Genomic DNA, 18,766 nt, shown 5'->3' on the forward strand with positions numbered 1-18,766 from the left:
TAGTAGCTGGAGGTTACATGCAAGGATCATCTCAGAAACCTCCTGCCAAGTGTCGCTTTTGCTATATTTGTGGCATGCACGTCACAACCTCTATCTTATCAAAACTCATCAACTAGACACTATAGAGCTCATTCCTCACATCAACCTTGCAGCTCTGGCATCCCACATTGCATCTAGGAGTTGTTGGCACATTCAACTCAATTTTCTTGGGGTAAGCTCGCTGTTCATGACTTGCGCTGTGTTTTTGTCGCTTTTTGTGTTTCACTTTGTGTGAGTGTTGTCTGCTCGATTTTGATGAGCGTTTTATGTCGTTTACATGCATACTAGCTTGTACTAGCACTGTTTTAGTTTTTATTTGCATCTCACTACTATCACATGCATGGGACTGTTTTTGCACGGACGGTCCCCATTGCGGTGAATTGCTTCACACACTTGCATTCTTTCCCATTTCCTGAGTCCTGCACTTGTTGTTTGCATGAATGACCATTCACTCTTGTTTGCACTCATCTCCTCATGCATTCACAATTCTCATATTTTCTGTCGTTCGTCGGCTGGACTGGGATGCCTTGGCCTAGACCGTGCCTTGACCGGCTAGCATTGCGCATTTCTAGAAGATAAGGCTTTGCCTTCCCTCCAAAAATTACGCAAATCTAGCCAGACACTGACTTTATGCATTGTGAAATTCTTGGAGGCAGTGTCCTGTTGGCCCTAGAAACTGCGCAATGCAGTTTGCTGGTTCATGTCACTGCTGACTGAAATTGTGAATTGCACAGTTTCAGTCCTCAATAGGCTAGGATGGATTATGCATTGCATAGTTTCAGTATTCAGTTAGCCTCCTGACAACCCAGACTATGCCTTGCACAGTCTTGGCAGTCAGTCTCCCAACCTCCCGACAAAAATTGTGCAACCTTCATGATCAGTCACACAGGTATGTTGCAATTAAGTTCTCAAGTTCATTTTGGTTTTCAACTAACAGATTGCTTTCCATGAGTGTTGCCATGTCTCCAGGTATCGTAGGTGTTCATCTACCTCTAGGAGAGCAGAGTCGAAGACATCATTCAGAGTACGCTTGGGGATACAGTCGATCAAGTGTCTATGAACTTGCCTACCCACGAAGACATCAAGTTTTTCATAGACAAGGACATCAAGATATGATGGAAGCAACATCATAGCAAGTAGCACCATCAACAATAGCTGAAGGCAACATACCAGATGCAAGGAATACAAGGGGAAGGTTGTTGACAATGAAGAGGCGAAACAAAGTTGCAAGCTCAAGTAGATCCACTTGTGATGAAAGCAACTTTGGAGACTCAAGCTATAAGGTGACAACACAACATGAAGATCACGTGAAAACAAAGAATGGAACAGAGAAGAAGTTGCATGTTTTGAAGCAACAACTCAAGGAAGGACAGGAGTTGCATAGACAAGAGAATGAGTTGTAGTAGGAACAAGTACAACAGGGGGCACAACATGCATTCACAGATGAAATTCACTCCTACAAGTTATAGATCCATCCCAACAGCTGGCATGGAGCAGACAAGGTGAGTAGTGTTGTTGATCGCATGTAAGTGAACTCAACAGCATGCATGTCAATGTGTGCATGCATGCAATCCCACGCATTTGGTACACTCACTAAGGCAAAGACAAGAAGCAAGTCCAACTGGAGCTGAACATGTATTTTGACAAATCAATGTGCACAACCATGAGAACATGTTTGGAGATCAGCACAGACACTATGCATCAACATGTTGCCGGTCTGGTCATACCCTAGACGACCATGCACATGCTATTAGACGAGTTGGATGGAGGATCCATATCAATGTACCCAGATGCAACGAAGGCAAGAGTTCACTTTAGAAAGACACCATTGAGCACACGGACACCATCACGGACGAACAATCTTGGCATCAGTTTTCCACCACTGACCATCACAAGGATGTCAAGAGTTAGTCTCACCACAATGGTTTGAGTGTTAGTGATGTCTTGCATGGCTTTCTCAAGCCATTTTGTCTCACATGGGTACATGTGAAGACTGTATGTAACGTCTTGTCAAGTGTAAGTTCAAGTGTCAATGATGGATGTAACAATCATAGAGTAGATGAAGAGTAGATTAAGAGTCATGAAGCCAAGGAAGGTGCATGAATCGTTCTAACACATAGAAAGTGGGGTGACTGCACCCCTTGGAAACCTGTGGAAACATGTGGCTTGGAAGGGAACACATGAGCGAAGATGCATCACAAAATAGAAGGCAAGTGAACCAACAATCCAAATTGATGGTTAAACCAACAACACATCTCAGTAATATTCATACATACATATACATAAAAATTCTATACATACATGCATAAGCAAACAACTACATATATCATTAGAGTAACCAAGATAACTGAAATACAATAACAACATATGCGTGAAACATGACGACTTTGTTATATTAAGAAGTGAAAGTTCCAATCATATAGTACAACCATGACGAACCACTAGTCCCAATAACGGAACGTTACAGTCACTACCGCCTGCTCCTCCAAAGAGATATGCTAGCTCTACACTGTGGAGAAGTCAAGGCTCATTACAATACAATCCAAGATTTCTCTAAGATACTCCTATGGGAAGCTCAGCTTCCCAAAAGCCTGTACAATGAGTTATGAGGTTCTATAAATAAAAAAGGGTGAGGTGACCCTTGACATCCCCCCTTGTGTCTCTTCACCTACCCTCATGACTCTTCACCTACTACATGACTGTAAATTCAACTATCAACACTTGGACTTTCACTTTATAATATGTTACATACAATCTTCACATGTACCCATGTGATACAAAATAGGCTTGAGAAAGCCATGCAAGATATCACTAAGACTCCTCGACATCCTCATGATGATCGACGGTGGCGAACTGATTCCAAGGTTGGTCATCTGTGATGGTGTCTGCGCGCTCAATGGTGACATCCCACTGGAAGTGAACTCTTGCCTCCTTTGCATCCAGGTACACCGACGTGGCTCCTTTATTCAACTCATTTGATAACATGCGCATCATCATCTTGAGTGCAGTAGGAGCAACAACATACTGATCCATATTGTTTGTGTTGACCTCCAAGTGTGTGTTGGTGACTATGCACATCAACTTGTCGACATACATGTTTAGCTCCAGTTGAACTTGGTTGTTGTCTTCATCTCGATGAGTGTGCCAATGGGTGGGATCACATGCATGCACATAATGACATCCATGCTCCTGAACACCCTTGCATGTAATCAACATCACTGCTCACCCTATTTTCTCCATGCTAGCTGCTGGATGGTTCTACAACTTGTATGGGCATAGTTTCATCAGTCTGTGCATGTTGCGCCTCCTGCTGTACCTATTCTTGCTACAACTCCTTCTCTTGTTTGTGCAACTCTTGTTCTTCCTTGAGTTTGTGATTAAACACCTATAATTCCTTCTCTGTTTCTCTCTTTGCCTTCGTGCAATCCTCTTGTCGTGCCGTTGCCTCATAGCCTCAATCTCCAAAGTTTCTTTCATCACGAGTGGATCTTCTTTAAACTTGCAGCTATGCTCCGCTTCTGTGCTGTCAACAACCTTCCTCTTGCATTCATCGCACGCAGGTCTGCTACCTTCTACTGTTACTAATGGTGCTACTCGCTATGATGTCGCTGCCATTTCATCTTGATATCTTTGTCTATGAACAACTTGATGTCTTCATAGATAGGCAAGCTCATAGACACTTTCTCGATTGCATCCATAGTTTCATTCTCAATGATGTCCTTTGAATCTACTCTCCTGGAGGCCATTGTACCTATGTTACTGAGAGGCAGATGAACACCTGTGATGCCTGTAGACATAGCAACACTCATGGAAAGAAATCTGTTAGTTGAAAACCAAAACAAACTTGAGGACTGACTTGCAACATACCTGTGTGACTGTTTGTGAAGATTGCACAATGTTCAAAAGGACGCTGAGAGACTGACTGCCAAAACTGTGCAAGGCATAGTCCAGGCTATGGGTAGGCTAACTGGCTGCTGGATCTATGCAATGCACATTCCAGCCTAGCCTGCTAAGGACTGAAACTGCGCAATGCACAATTTTAGTCAGCAGTGACATGTAAACCAGAAAACTGCATTGTGTAGTTTCTGGGGCCAGCAAGGCACTGCTTCCCAGAATTGCGCAATACAAGCCTTGAGGTTAGTGTTCGGCTAGATTTGCATAATTTCTGGAGGGAAGGAAGAACCTTCACTTCCAGAAATGTGCAATGCTAGTTGGGCAAAGAAAGGTTCGAGCCAAGGAAGCCCAAACCCACTAACGAGTGAATGAAAACATGAGAAGTCTGAATGCATGGTGAAACTGAGTGTAAACAAGGGTGAAATATCATGCATGCAAATAATAAGTGTAAGATTCAAAAAATGGAAAAAATGCATGTGTGTGAAGCGGGTCACCGCTGATGTTATCACTCAGGTTGTCCCTTGGCTCCTTAAGGGATACGGCCGAGGTAACCATAAACCAATCTTTGGGCTGTAGGTCCTAGCCTACCTGCAGTCAGAGAGGGCTCTCTCTTTAAAATTTAACTTTGTTTTGGGTTGATTTTAGGCTAGTTATGGTGTACATGGGTTTTGTTTTGATTTTGGTGGGAAGGATGATGTTTTCAAGTGGAGTTGGGATGCATAGTGTGAGAAGTTCAAACCATTGGGCATGGAGTCATGGATTAGGGCTTGCTGTGGCATTTTCTTGGTCACAAGAGGAATATAGAGCAGGATAGCTACACATAGAATAATATTAGGCTGGAATAAAGATGGAATGAAGGTCAGAGATGAAAGGCAACTAAGAATCTTTCATTAGCTAACAGAGAGGGAAGGTGAATGATAGTTTCTCTATATAAACCACCCTAATTCATTGTTTAAAGGGTTGGTTGGTTGATAATCCTCATTCGAGACTTGCGCTGTATTTTTTGAGAGCTCTGTAATCAAAGACTGCTGGAATGCTTTGGATGAAGAACTGACTGTTGTGTTATTTAATGGCCAAAGAGTGACTGTGGAATTCTTGTGCTACTACATGGCTCAATAAGTGTTTTCCTAACTCTGTTTACTGTTTACATATGTTTATGCACCATTGTGTTACCATCTAAATAGCAAGAAAAAAGAATAGCTTAGGTTTTGCTTGACTGCACCCTATGCTCAGTTCTTGTTATTTCTATATGTTTTCTTCAGAAATGGTTATGAATATGCATACTTAAATGATCATGTTTACCCTGTTTCTTTCACATATGACTGTTATTTAGGAATTCTTGATTGCTCCTAGAGAAACTATCATTCACCTTCCCTCTCTGTTAGCTAATGAAAGATTCTTAGTTGCCTTTCATCTCTGACCTTCATTCCATCTTTATTCCAGCCTAATATTGTTCTATGTGTAGCTATCCTGCTCTATATTCCTCTTGTGACCAAGAAAACACAACAACAAGCCCTAATCCATGACTCCATGCCCAATGGTTTGAACTTCTCACTATGCATCCCAACTCCACTTGAAAACATCATCCTTCCCACCAAAATCAAAACAAAACCCATGTACACCATAACTAGCCTAAAATCAACCCAAAACAAAGTTAAATTTTAAAGAGAGAGCCCTCTCTGACTTCAGGTAGGCTAGGACCTGCAGCCCAAAGATTGGTTTGTGGTTACCTCGGCCCTATCCCTTAAGGAGCCAAGGGACAACCTGAGTGATAACAACCGCAATGGCGATCGTCGGTGCAAAAACAATGTCATGCATGCAACAACTGTGAGATGCAAACGAAAACTAAAACGGTGCTTCTAAAAGCTAACATCCATTAAAACAATAACAAGCTCTCATTGAAATCAAGAAGACAACACTTTCACAAAGCGAAACAAAAAAAGTGACAGAAATGCAGCATAAGACATGAGACATAGACTTACCTTGGAACAGCTAAGCTGAAAGTGACGAAGACTCGTGGATGAGATGTGGGATGTCAGAGATGCAAGATCAATGTGAGGAATGAGCTCTGTAGTGTTCGGTACATAAGTTTTGATAAGATCAAAGTTATGACGTGCATGCCACAAATCTAGGAAAAAGCGACACTTGGCAGGAGGTTTCTAAAACGATCTTTGCATGTAACCTCTAGTTGCTAAAAATAGATCCCTAAAATCTAGGGATGCCTTTTGCATGCTGCCTCTTGCTATTTCAGGAAAAGTAATCCCATGCATGCAAATCAATTTTTCTTAGTCCCGGAGGGAACCATTCAACTTGAAGGCACATGCATTGGTCTGCGAGCCTGGGATGAAAAATTGCGTAGTTTTTGGGCTGAGCAGAGATGGCTGTCTATCAAGCATTGCACAATTTCTGGGCTGAGGAGGTCACTGCCTCCCAGAATTGCGTAATTTCTGGGCTGAGGCCTAATGCCGGGTCAAATTGCATAGTTTTCTGAAGGAGGACTGCCTGACTGTTCTGCGCAATTCTAGAGCCCAACAGGCTACCCAACTAATTTGCGTAATTTATGGAGGGAAGGATGGTTCCCCTCCAGAATTACACAATTTTCTGGGGGAGTCTCTCAGCCAACAAATAGTTTAAGTTCGAAATTCCAACCTGCAGAAGGGAGACAAACAAGCTGACATGCATGGGCCACCAGGCCACTAAAACTTAGAAGAAGCTTGTGTGCTTGACAGTGGAAGACATGCTGCTAAGGATGGTTGCTAGGGAGGTTCAAAAACGAAGCTAAGGTAAACTTTTGGAGGGTGTTTGTAGCTGCTACAACATACTAGTACCAATTACTTCTCTTGAAAATATCATATGGAGGATGCATTAAAAAGTAGAGGATTGTATTAGATTATCTTGGAAAAAGAAAAAGACCCCATTTATGTTGATAAGAAAGCCAAATGGGCTCTCGGATTAGGGTTCCCCACCTACCCATCTGTCTTCTTAAGTTTGGCATGAATCCACCATCCACTTGGCATCCTCTCTCCATGGCCCACCTATCCATGCACCTGCCATCCATTAATTCCTGTCCTCCACTATGTCCTCACACACTTTTCCTTAACGAGCTCTTGACCACCACCATGTATGAATTTATGCTACTTTCCATGCCAACATTTTGGAGTTTCCCTCCTTCCTCACTGGTCATTTAAATCCATGCCCAATCTTATATTTGTGCCTGCCTTGATCCCTTGGCTTCTACTACCCCTATGCCTCCTGCAAATTTCGTTTCCCTCCAACTCAAACCCATGATTCGAGAACGAGGTCAAGTTCACTAAGGTGGCCATAGATGGGGGTGTGGTCGTCCACCCACAACCTCCGCAGTGGAAAAATAAATGGCCCTTTTTAACAACAACATCCCTGCACACATTCATCGACGGGTTACAAGTCTGGAAGAAGAGGAGGTTCGTCAGATGGGGAATGTTCTTTGGGTGCTCCATAATCTCCTTGCCCACCACCTATTAACTCAGGAACGAGAACACAACTATGTTACTATAAGGATAAATGAAGCTAATGCCCATACTAGCCACATATGCTCTTCTCTTTGTCGCCTCTCCCATGAACTTGGCATAACATTCCCATCAAAACTTCCCTCTTCATCCTCTATTGGTCCTTCAACCTCAATTTTGGTCCCTCCTGGCTTCTCTTCACCATCCACCATTTACGCTAGTGTTTGGCACAATTCTCCGGCTCGTGGGTCGTTGGATGCCCCATTCCATCCCATGGATGTCCAACTAGCTACTGAAAGGTCCTCTCCCCATCCCTATGTTATTTTATCATGGAAGAATCACATGAAGAAGGTCCTTCTGGCACCAGAAACGTTGAAGTTGTTGGTCCAACCAAGGGTGAGCATGAAAAGAAGTAGTTTGTCCACACTCCCTTCTGCTCACGTGGTGCTAGCTCAACTTGACCAAATCAAATTTTGTGTTTGGTATGTTTTGTCTTTTGTTTTTTTCAAAATTAGATGTAAGAACAACAACAACTGCAGTCTCTCCAACAATTGCTCATCTCAACTCTTTTGGTTCTTGATTTTTCCTCTCTTAATTGTAACAATGACACTAGACTTTCTCTCCTTGGGTAGGCTATCTCATTTCCCCTTCCTGGGGTAGATGACCTCCCTTATACATCCTTCTGTGGTGCCTATCGAACGTGTCTCTCCATGCATATATTCTTGTACTCTATGTATTCATTTTTTGTTAATATAATGTAAATCATTTTCGAGAAAAAAATAAAATCCAAATGGGATATCAAGAATGATGGAGAACAAGGATTAATCATAATGTTTGTTTCTCCTTATTTAAGGTTTCATCTTGGAATATGACCTAATGAATCTTGGGACAAGCTAAATAAATTATTTAACAAACAAAATATTATTAGATCTCATCAACTTGAAAATTAAATTATGAATTTAATTCCTAATGATTTCCCTTGAATTGAAGATTGTTTATCTAATTTCAAAACACTTAGACATTTACTTTAAGACTATAAAATCGATAGGAGTATCAATGCATATATGTTATTAATCTTGCTAAGATTGGTACTACATATTTTGTGTTTGTATCTACCTTTTATACCACTAGAGAAGTTCTAAGGCCTACATACAAATAATACACACTTAAGTCATGTTGTGATTCTTTAATTCAAAAGCAAGAAAAAATCTTGTATCTTGGAGTGATCAATGTTGTAGGTATTTCCAACAAAGCCTTAGTGACCTAATAGAATGATAAAACCAAGCATTCAAAGAAGAAATATCCTCTCAACAATAAGAAAAACAAGGGCCCCAAACAACTTTCTTGTGAGAAAGATGGTCATCTAGAGTCTAAATGTTTTTTAAATATGGATACCTTAGAAGCACAACATTAATCTTAATTCTTCTTCTTCTAATACATCTTCTCATGGATATGCACTTTATATTGCTAGTTTCTCCGTCAATATTATATCTACTTCTTACTTTGATGAGTGGCATAATGATTTTGGAGCATCTTATCATCTGGATAAGGATAAATCCATTTTTGTGCTTAGTTAATATAGGGCCTAGAATAGTTTAGGTAGATAACATCATTTCAATGATATATTATACATTTCGAGTCTTTTTTCAACCTTCTATTATTGTATTAGATCACTCATTTAGGTGAAGGTAAAACATTAGAGCTTCTGATCCGGGTGGATCCCGAAATAGAAGTGGCCTTGAAAATAGATCAAAAATCAAAGTCATCAAATGGAAGTGAAACTAGGACCAAATCGTAGTGTTCATCACCCTGATTCCGACAGTGCGAATGACACTCAAATTTGAGTTTGTATGCTCAAGTTATAGTTGGTCAAAGTTTTGGCCAAACTTGGCCAAGTCACAGTCACTAATGAGGAAACAATTTGGCAGAATCCCGACACACAAAATCCGATGGTCAGAATAGGTGAATTTGTCACATCCTTAATTTTCCTAATAACCCTTATTTTCAGGTGGAATTTTTTTCATCTATGTGGTTATATATATCTATATCTCTCTCTCTCTCTCTCTCTCTCTCTCTATAGATATATATATATATATATATATATTTTGGGTGGTAGGCCACCAACCCCGCCACCCCTCCCAACGATTGTATTGGACATATGTTAAAATAGGTGTGGTGGGAGGGCCACCCATTGCGAGCTCGTTCGACCCACCAAACACTGACAAAACATATTAATATACAATAGTGGAACCGATGGGGCTTGAACCTGCCCGACCCAGTGGGTTGGCTCTCCACCCGGGTGGTTCCAAAAATGTGACAACGACACAAACCACCAAACTATATAACGACGCAACTGCCCATTTAAAATAACCAAAGCACAACAATCGTAAACCAAGTTTGGAGTGGGCAGGTTTTGAAGCCGACCCTCCTCAACGTTAATTGCCAACGATTCCAATTAGCCAATGACCCATGTTGGAAAATCTGCCCATTTTATTATATTAAAACTTCATTTCAATTGCTTAGTAGACAAACGAAGGAGTTGTTGTCACTTTTTATAGCACCTGTAGCAACAATGCTTCAGGAGATATAGAAAAATTCTTAGAGATAGCCTATGGGTTGATTATAGACCGGTGCCTAGGACATCTTAGTTAGAGGAGCACATGGAAGATTATGAGTGGGGTTTCTGTTGCACTCCAATTGTTACGTAGTTAAAAATATTATAAAGGGCGTTTGGTTCAATAGCCCCTTAGTAAGGTGAACTCAACCCAATACATGGATCCAAATGTGTAGGGGGTAAATTTGGGCAACCTCAAAGATAAACGTCTTTTATGGTGGCTGATGCACAACAATAGGAAACCTCAATATTGGTGTAAAATGAAGAGGAAGAAAAAGAGGAGTGGAATCTGGTGCATAGGGCTGTAAACAAGACAGAATCCTAAGCAACAATATTACAACAGAAGTATGGAAGATTGAGGAGATTGTTATCGGGAATAGTGTCTATGCAGAGCTGCTAATCCCACTAAGGCTGGTAGCTATCTTAGAAACAAACACACTAAAAATTACTTTCGTTTTCCTTTATGAGAAATAGATAAGAGAAGAATAAGGAGACCAACCTCTGTCTTGCGCTTGGTTCCTTGTTCGATTCCTCTCTCTTTTGGTAGGTCTTTGCCACTCGCTTCCTTGCCTACCCAGCTTCAAAGAGTACCTGTAGAATCAAAGCAGCATAATGCTATCCAAGAACATAGATCTATTATCATAAACAATATAGGATCATATGTACATTGACCACACAAATGCATAAATCATCAATCATACAAGAATATGGAGGAAAACTTGAATAGCTTTATTGATAATCAAGAAAGAGTAAAGAGGATTACAACCGATTGTTCTGACCCAGCATCATCCTCTCAGCAAGTAGGCCCTTCTTCACCTCATGAAAAGCTTAGATCACCCAACACTATGATATTGCACCAAGAAACCAACAACACTTCCTTACAAGATACAAAATTCCAGCCTTAGGATCTCTGGGATGAGGGATCCATATATAGATGTCTGCAAGGGAGGTGAGTCAGCTTTTGAGATTTGATTAGTGTCTTCCATCTGATAGTTCTTGATTCCACTTGGAGATTGATGATCTCTTGCTCATCCCTAGTCGAATTCAGAGAGGCAAGTGCCACAGGAGAAGTTTCTGGAAGATTCCATGTTTCTCCACCTTGCGGATTGACCCTGCCATTTGTCCCTTGTCGCCCATGGCACCCCATAGAAGGGATTTTTGACATGCATCACACCTACTGTGTGTATTCAGGTGGGATGCAACGCACTTTGCCTATGGAGCAGGTGAAATGGTCTAGTTTTGACCAGTTCTGAGTAGTTTTTCATGGAGAACTTCTGGGAGATGCTGTAAACAGTTGACCTTGTTCTTTTAGGGGTTGGAACAACACCTTTAGGGACTTAGGAGCCCTTGGTTTATGGACATTTATGCTTGGGGTTGCAGTGCCCAAAAATGTCTATAACAGTTGCCCCATAAAGCATGAGTTCATTAATCTTTTTGATGTCGGGTGAGATGCTTTATCATGAGGATCCGAAGTTTTTTCGAGCTGGAAGGCGACCTGTAATAAGATACAATACAATACATTATCTTCATATTATTTTCATGATCTAGCTGAGGTGGGCATTTCCATGCTCAGATTTATAAATTCATTTTCATGTACATAGGACAAAAAATCGTCTGAGTGTAGACTGATGATTCTGGTAGAGCCATCATCCCTTCGATTGGATGATTATCTGTGCGGCAATGATGTACATTTGATGTCTTTATTTTCCTAAATATATATCGCAGCCTGGATAGATGAAACTAGATCCGGGGTATTCAATCTCGTTCGATCTTCACTCAAAGTACAAGTCGATCCATGTGAGAGATGTTCTGGAGTCGAACATGGAAAGACATCGCCTGATTACCAGCCAATGATGTAAGCTGTTAACAGGCGCGAGAGGAATCACCGATAATGATAATGATCCTCAAGGTACTACAATACAATTCACGTGGTGTGAATAAAGGACTTGGCGTCGAACACCACGCAAAATCTTTCGGTCGAAGGTCATTGATGTAAACCTGTCGCCGGAAGTGAGAAACTTGCCATTGAGGCATGCAAGCTTCAAAGTACTAAAAGGGTTGTTCCTAGATCGACTTCTTGGATAATGAGCTGATGTCGACAAGAAGCGATCTGTCATAGGAGGGCCTTAGTGAATCCCACATCAATGACACGGAACGGAGCAAATGATTTTAATGGAGGTGAAAACAATCTGGTGACATACGGTTCAGGGTGGCGGTCATGACAGAATGGAGTGAAAATGTATTATAGTGGGTGAGACACAGGTGAATTCTCTGAGCGACTTCTCTTGAACATATCGGCGACATTGACATGATGGATTGGTAGCATTAACCCCAAATGTGGATGGTGTGATGTAACCATGGTGATGTGACCAGTGAATGGAACAACCCAACCCGACTCAGATGCGGAGTGAAAGTGTCATGTTAAAGAGCGACTTGCTACCAACAAAGTTTCTTCAAGTTTTCTTCCCAAATTTTTCCCAGTCATTGCTGACCAATACCTCTTTATTTTTTTCAAGCTTGAGGAGGATAACATATGCTTGTTCTATAATTTTCCCTTCGGGAAAACCCATCGCTATGTTTTAACGAGCCTGGAGATAGTGAAACTCGTTCTTGTCTTGTTATGGACAAGTTTGTCACTATTAGGTTTTAACGAGTTTAACGACAAAGATAACTCAGTCCTTTTCAATTTCAGAGAGTCTGAAAAGGACGTAAAGGAAACTCCAAAAAATCCTTTTTCGTCATCTAATCCCTTAAGTCCGAAAAAGTATAAAATAATACAAAAGGGATGAATTTTCGGTACTTTTAACGAGCCGAACAAAACAAGCGCTCGATCTTTTTGTGTAATAATCCCTCAGGTCCAAAAAGATTAAAATCTAAAGGAGGGATAGCACTTACGGCCGCTTTAACGAGCTGGAGAGGCCAATGGCTCGGCAATCTTTTCATATTTTACGAGTCAGTTGAAAAGAGCTTAAAGGAGACTCGTTTTTGAGGAACGAGTGATAGATTCGGGTAGCAGCTGATTCCAGGTAAGGTTTGGAATTTTCCAATCACGGTAGTGTCACAAGGATGGCTAACAAGATCACTCTTCGCAACTGTTCCTCAAAAGGGGTAAACAATCAAGTGGAGGTGAATGATCGGCCAATACAGAGTGGAGGTGATGATGAGAACATGACCAAGGCTTCAAAGGCTGAAGTACTACATTCACGATGGTTATTTACCGGAAATTGGTTCATTTTTTAGTGAGCTTAAACGCTGGGGGAAACACTTGCTCATTGCTTATGTTTATTTTTTTAACGAGCTTGAATTTCGCGTTAAAACTACTCGATATAATGGTCATTTATTGACTTTACCATTAATGACTTTGATCCTTCAAAGGTTGTGCTGCATGCTTAATTTCTTCATCAAACTAGTTAGAAATGAACAATACATGTTTGAAAAATGAGTTAAGACACTAATATTTTACTTGAATTACATAAAAAGTAATTTAAAAGTGCTTTTACCCCTCATTTTACCATTTCATTTGAACTTTGGTCTGTTGGAGCTTTGGAGGTGCTTTCCCCCTTGATTTTCACCAGCTGATTCCGGGAGATTCTGTGGACGATTTTTGGCTTCGTCTGGACCAGGTAGGAGCTAAACCTGGGCTCTTTCATTTCATCCTTTCCATTTTGCATTTTGAGCCTAATTTCTAGTTTTTCTGAGCCTCTGGGGTTTGAAAAACTCGCTCTGGCTCCATCACACCCTTTATATATCGAAAGGTGTGTTTCATGTTGGCCTACTCACTGGACAGTTGGCATGCAACACACCCAGAACATTGCTGGTGGTGCGATGGGCGCAAGGAGGGAAATTTGTGCACAGTTTTCAATGGAAATTTTTGTCTGTTTCTCACCAAATCAGGATCTAACTCTTCTCTTGTTTTTTTTCAGAGATTTATTGGAGAAAAATGCCTATTACATGGCGAGAACATGAGCATGAAGAAGAGGACATGCTTGCTTTACATGATCCGGTTACGATAAATGCACTGCGGAACTGTGGCCTGCTGAAGTTTTTCCGCATCTCTAGCATGAGGCAACAAATCAACTTGTTGCATTATTTTCTCGATGCCTGGGACCCTACCAACCAGGTGTTCCAGATTAGGGGCAAATCCATCCCCTTGACTGTCGTGGACATCTATTTTTTGATTGGCTTATCGAGGCGGGGTGCCCCTATCTCCTTATTGGGTTCGGCCCGTGGGGTGAATCTGTAAGAGATTACATTCGCAGGTATTGCAGAGAGGGTTCTCAGCCGAGTAGAGATGGCAAGATCATCATCCAAGATGTCATTGACAGGTCCTTGAGGACCATTCTGTTCACCTTTGGTAGGATGGCTGGTGGTGCAGCTCTTCACATGGCCAATCGGTCTTATATGCAGTATGCTTTAGAATGCCTCGAACCGAAGGTGTTCAACTGGTGCGATGCAATACTCTTTGTGATGAAAGAACAATTGACCAAGGTGAAAAACGAAAGATTGAAGAACTTTGGATATGGTTCTATTTTGACCGCCTTCGCCTTGGAAAAGATCCCGCTGATGCAGCCGCAATTTATTTCACTTGGTTTACCTCCACCGACTGAACCACGGATGTAGAGATGGGTTGACCATATGTTCAGACATGCTGGTCAGTCTCAGATTTCCTTTTTTGGTACCTTCTTCGGGTGGTTCGATCGTCAGGAGATGGTTTTTTCCGAGTATCCATATGCTGGTATGGACTTCCGGGGTGACTCGGATTTGGTACTGTCGGCTGGCGAGCAGTGGGGTGCCATTGGTAAATTCTTTGACCATATTTCTGTTTATCGTTTCTCTTTATAATGTCCTTGTGCTTTATTCTGTCAAGACTAATCAGAACTCATGTGCTCACGCAGATGTTGGTCCCGTTCGCCCAGTAGTACGCCTGAGAGTGCCAGCCACCGCTCCAGCAGGAGAGGCTGTGGGAAGGGCTATCCTTCGCGACCTCGATGTGAGACTCTTTCAGCATTACAGGATCAGGTCGAGGGCCTCACTCTCGGTATTCTAGATGTGAGGACTGACGAGCTGCCTCTGAGGTTGCAGCGACATACCACTGGCGTGCCAAGTCGATGGACTAGGCTTTTACGCATGATTGCATAGGTGGTGACTTGTTATCACCAGCATCATTAGACTAGGGTGCCCCCTAGCGTTTTGAGTTTTGGGTCATTTGACCAATTTTGTCTTGGTTACAAAACATTATGTGTAAACCATAAACAGTTATATATATATATTTTTGATTTTCGGAGTTTTATTTTGGTTAAGTTACATGATCCGAATGCAAATATTGATGAAATGCTTCTTTTTATAAATGCTGCAAATGTCTATCTAACACATAATTTTCCAATGAGTTAGTTAATGTGTTTAAGCTTCTCGAAATATGCTGATATTGAATAAAATCAAATTTCCTTTCCAAAATCTTGACCCTTAGGAACATGCGATAGATAGCTGGATTTCGGACGGAGTAGATACCAGTGAGTTGTAGTATGACGAGCTGTGAGTCTAGCCTGACGACAAGTTGGCATATGCCATGTGTGATGGCATCAGAGAGAAGTTCTATAAATGCTTTATATTTAGCGATGTTATTCGTTGATCGACCAATACATACCCCTATGAAACTTACTAACTCACCGTTTGGATCAAAAATGGCCCAGGCCGCAGAAGATAGGTTCCGCGAACTACGACTTGCTCCGTCGGCATATCCAACAAAAGATTCCAGTAGGTTCGACATCTACGACAAATGCAAAAAGTGGATTTACTTGACCAAAACGATTACCCTTAGCGAAAACAGAAATTTAACAAAAGCATATAGGTTACCACACTGAATCATGCATAGTAACGCTTAAGGTACAACCCGTTACGAGGTTGTGCCAGTGGAATTCCGTCGTAATCCATTAACTCGTAGGCTCCTTTTGCTAATACATGTTTAACAATATAGGGGCCCATCCATAAACACTTGAATTTACCTGCTCCCAATTTATCGGATTCTTGGTCGTAAAGTAAGACCAGGTCACCTTCTGAGAAGACACGGGGTTTGACATTCTTGTCGAACTGCGCCTTGACTCGTTTCTTATGGGCTTCGTTAGCCAAAGCGACATCACGACGGGTTTCATCCAATTGGATTAGTTCCAAGAAACGAGCCTCCTCTTCTGAAGTTCCGGGGAGAAGGTCGATTGCGAGTTTGAGGGACGAGATTTCACACTGAACTGGTAAGATTGCTTCTAGGCCATACACTAGTTGGAAGGGTGTAAAACTGGTTGCGTTCCTTACCGATGTTCGGTATGCCCACAAGGTTGAGTACAGGATCAAGTGCCAACTCCTTTTGTCGACTTCATTCATCCTTTGCAACATGCGCTTCAGGACTTTGTTGATTGCTTCAACTTGTCCGTTGGCCTGCGGGTAGTATGGAGTAGAGCTGTCGTGAGACAACCCTAATTTGGCAGCTAATTTGGCCATCATGTGATTGCGAAAATGCGATCCATGATCTGTGTCTATAGCCTGTGGGACGCCGAATCTGGCGAATACATGATTGAAAAAGAAAAGGGCAGCTGTTTCACCAGTGTTATCTAATGTAGGCATTGCCTTGGCCCATTTGGTAAAATAGTCCACTGCGACTATGATATACCCATGCCCCCCAATCGAGGTGGGGTTACATGCCATGAAATCAATGCCCCATTTCACGAATGGCCCAACAGCAACTATTGGTTGTAGAGGTGCGGGTGGTCTTCTGGTTTTGCTATCGAAAATTTGATAGGCATGGCAACTTCTGACTGCGGTTATGCAATTTTTGAACATTGTGGCCAGAAGTATCTTGCTCGTAATTTTTTTTGTGCCCTAGCGTAACGAGATTGATGCCCCCCACACGCACTTGAATGGAAATCATTCAGGACTTTTTCGGCTTCCTCACGGGTGAGGCACCTCCTTAGAACTATATCGACGCCACGATGGTAAAGTGTATCACCGACGATCATGTAGTCTTTTGATTGGTATCGAATACGTTTTTGTTCGGAGCAGGAGGTATTAGGCCTATATTTTTGGGTTTTGAGATAGATTATTATATCTCCATACCACAGATTGCTTGAAGATATCAGAAACAAAGATTCATCCACGATTGTTTCATCTGATGTTTCATCGTTGGACGACGATGGGAGATCGCATAGTAATTCTGCGAAAACCAGGGCTTTCTTTGACTTGGATTTTACAAATTCCAGATCAAACTCTTGTAGAATTGCTATCCATTTTGACTATTTTCCCCCAGCAATTGTCGCGACAATATATAAGTCATGGGGTTGCACTCTGACAGAATGGTAGTTTTTCGAAAGAGGACATAGTGTCGAAATCTCTGTATCGCTTGAATAGCTACGAGCACCAGCTTTTCAACATAGGAATATTTTCTTTCTGTATTATTTAAGTTCTTACTTAAATAATATATAGGATGTTCAATTCTGTTGTCTTCTTGAACTAACGCCATTGCGATGGTTGTATCCACTGCAGCCAAATACAGCTTAAAGTCTTTTTGATAATCAGGAGCGTACATTAATGATGCTTTCATTAGGGATTCTTTTAAAGCATCAACGGAAGCTTGCGCGACCTAATCCCAGATGAAGGGCACTTCCTTTTTCAATAGACGTGTATAACCTTTTGAAATTTCGGCGTAATTTGGAATGAACCTCCTCAGAAAGTTTGCTTTCCCTTGGAGTTTCTAAATCTGAAGCAAATTTGAAGGTGGAGGAAAATTTATGATTGCCTGAACCTTACATGGGTCGAGACGAATCCTGTCCTTTGAGACTACAAAGCCAAGTAAACGACCAGAACTGACACAGAACACACATTTGTGTGGATTGAGTCATATCTTGTAGTGTCGGCAACGTAGAAATATCGCTCTCAAATGCTGTGGATGATCGGTCCACTTTCGTGAATGAGCCGGAAGGTCATCGAGATATGGTTGAACGATGTTTTTGATGTCATGGAAGGCATAATTCATTGCCCTCTGAAATGTTGCCCTTGCGTTCTTTAAACCAAAGGGTAATTTGCGATATGCGAATGTGCCCCACGGACAAATAAATGCAGCCTTTGATTGGTCTTGTGGGCGGATATTTATTTGATTATACCCGGAGAATCCATCCATGAATGAAAAGATTTCGCATCCAGCGCATTCATCAATTATCTGGTTAATAAAGGGTGTAGGGTAGTTGTCTTTTGGACAAGCTTGATTTACATTCCTATAATCGACGCACACTCTAACCGTTCCTTGCTTTTTCATAACAGGAACAATGTTCGATACCCAATCGGTTAGAGGAACCGGGTAAATGAAACCAGCATGGAGAAGCTTTTCAACTTCTGCCTTGATGGCAGCGACTTTCTTGGGGTACACCTGCTGTAGCCGTTGTCGTAATGGTTTGACATCTGGATACATCTTGATTTCGTGTTCAACTATACTCGAGTCAATGCTTGGCATTTCATCATATGACCAAGCAAAGACATCTCTGAATCCGCTAACCAAAAAGAAATCAAACAAGGCACCCAATCAAAAAAGCGTCCCACCTCTTCACACCCTCCCACATGCATTCAGCACAACACCCTTTCCAGCCCAGGCGAATGAGGCCATATCAAAAATGCTAAGTTGTGACCCGAGGTTGGCTTTGTGCACGTTCGTGCAGCCCGTTTGCCCGACTCTCCCTTGTCGCTTCGTTTCGGC

Source organism: Pinus tabuliformis, chromosome 6, assembly GCF_031772625.1.
Source record: "Pinus tabuliformis cultivar Carrire ecotype Pingquan chromosome 6, CPIR1, whole genome shotgun sequence".
Lineage (NCBI taxonomy): Eukaryota > Viridiplantae > Streptophyta > Pinopsida > Pinales > Pinaceae > Pinus > Pinus tabuliformis.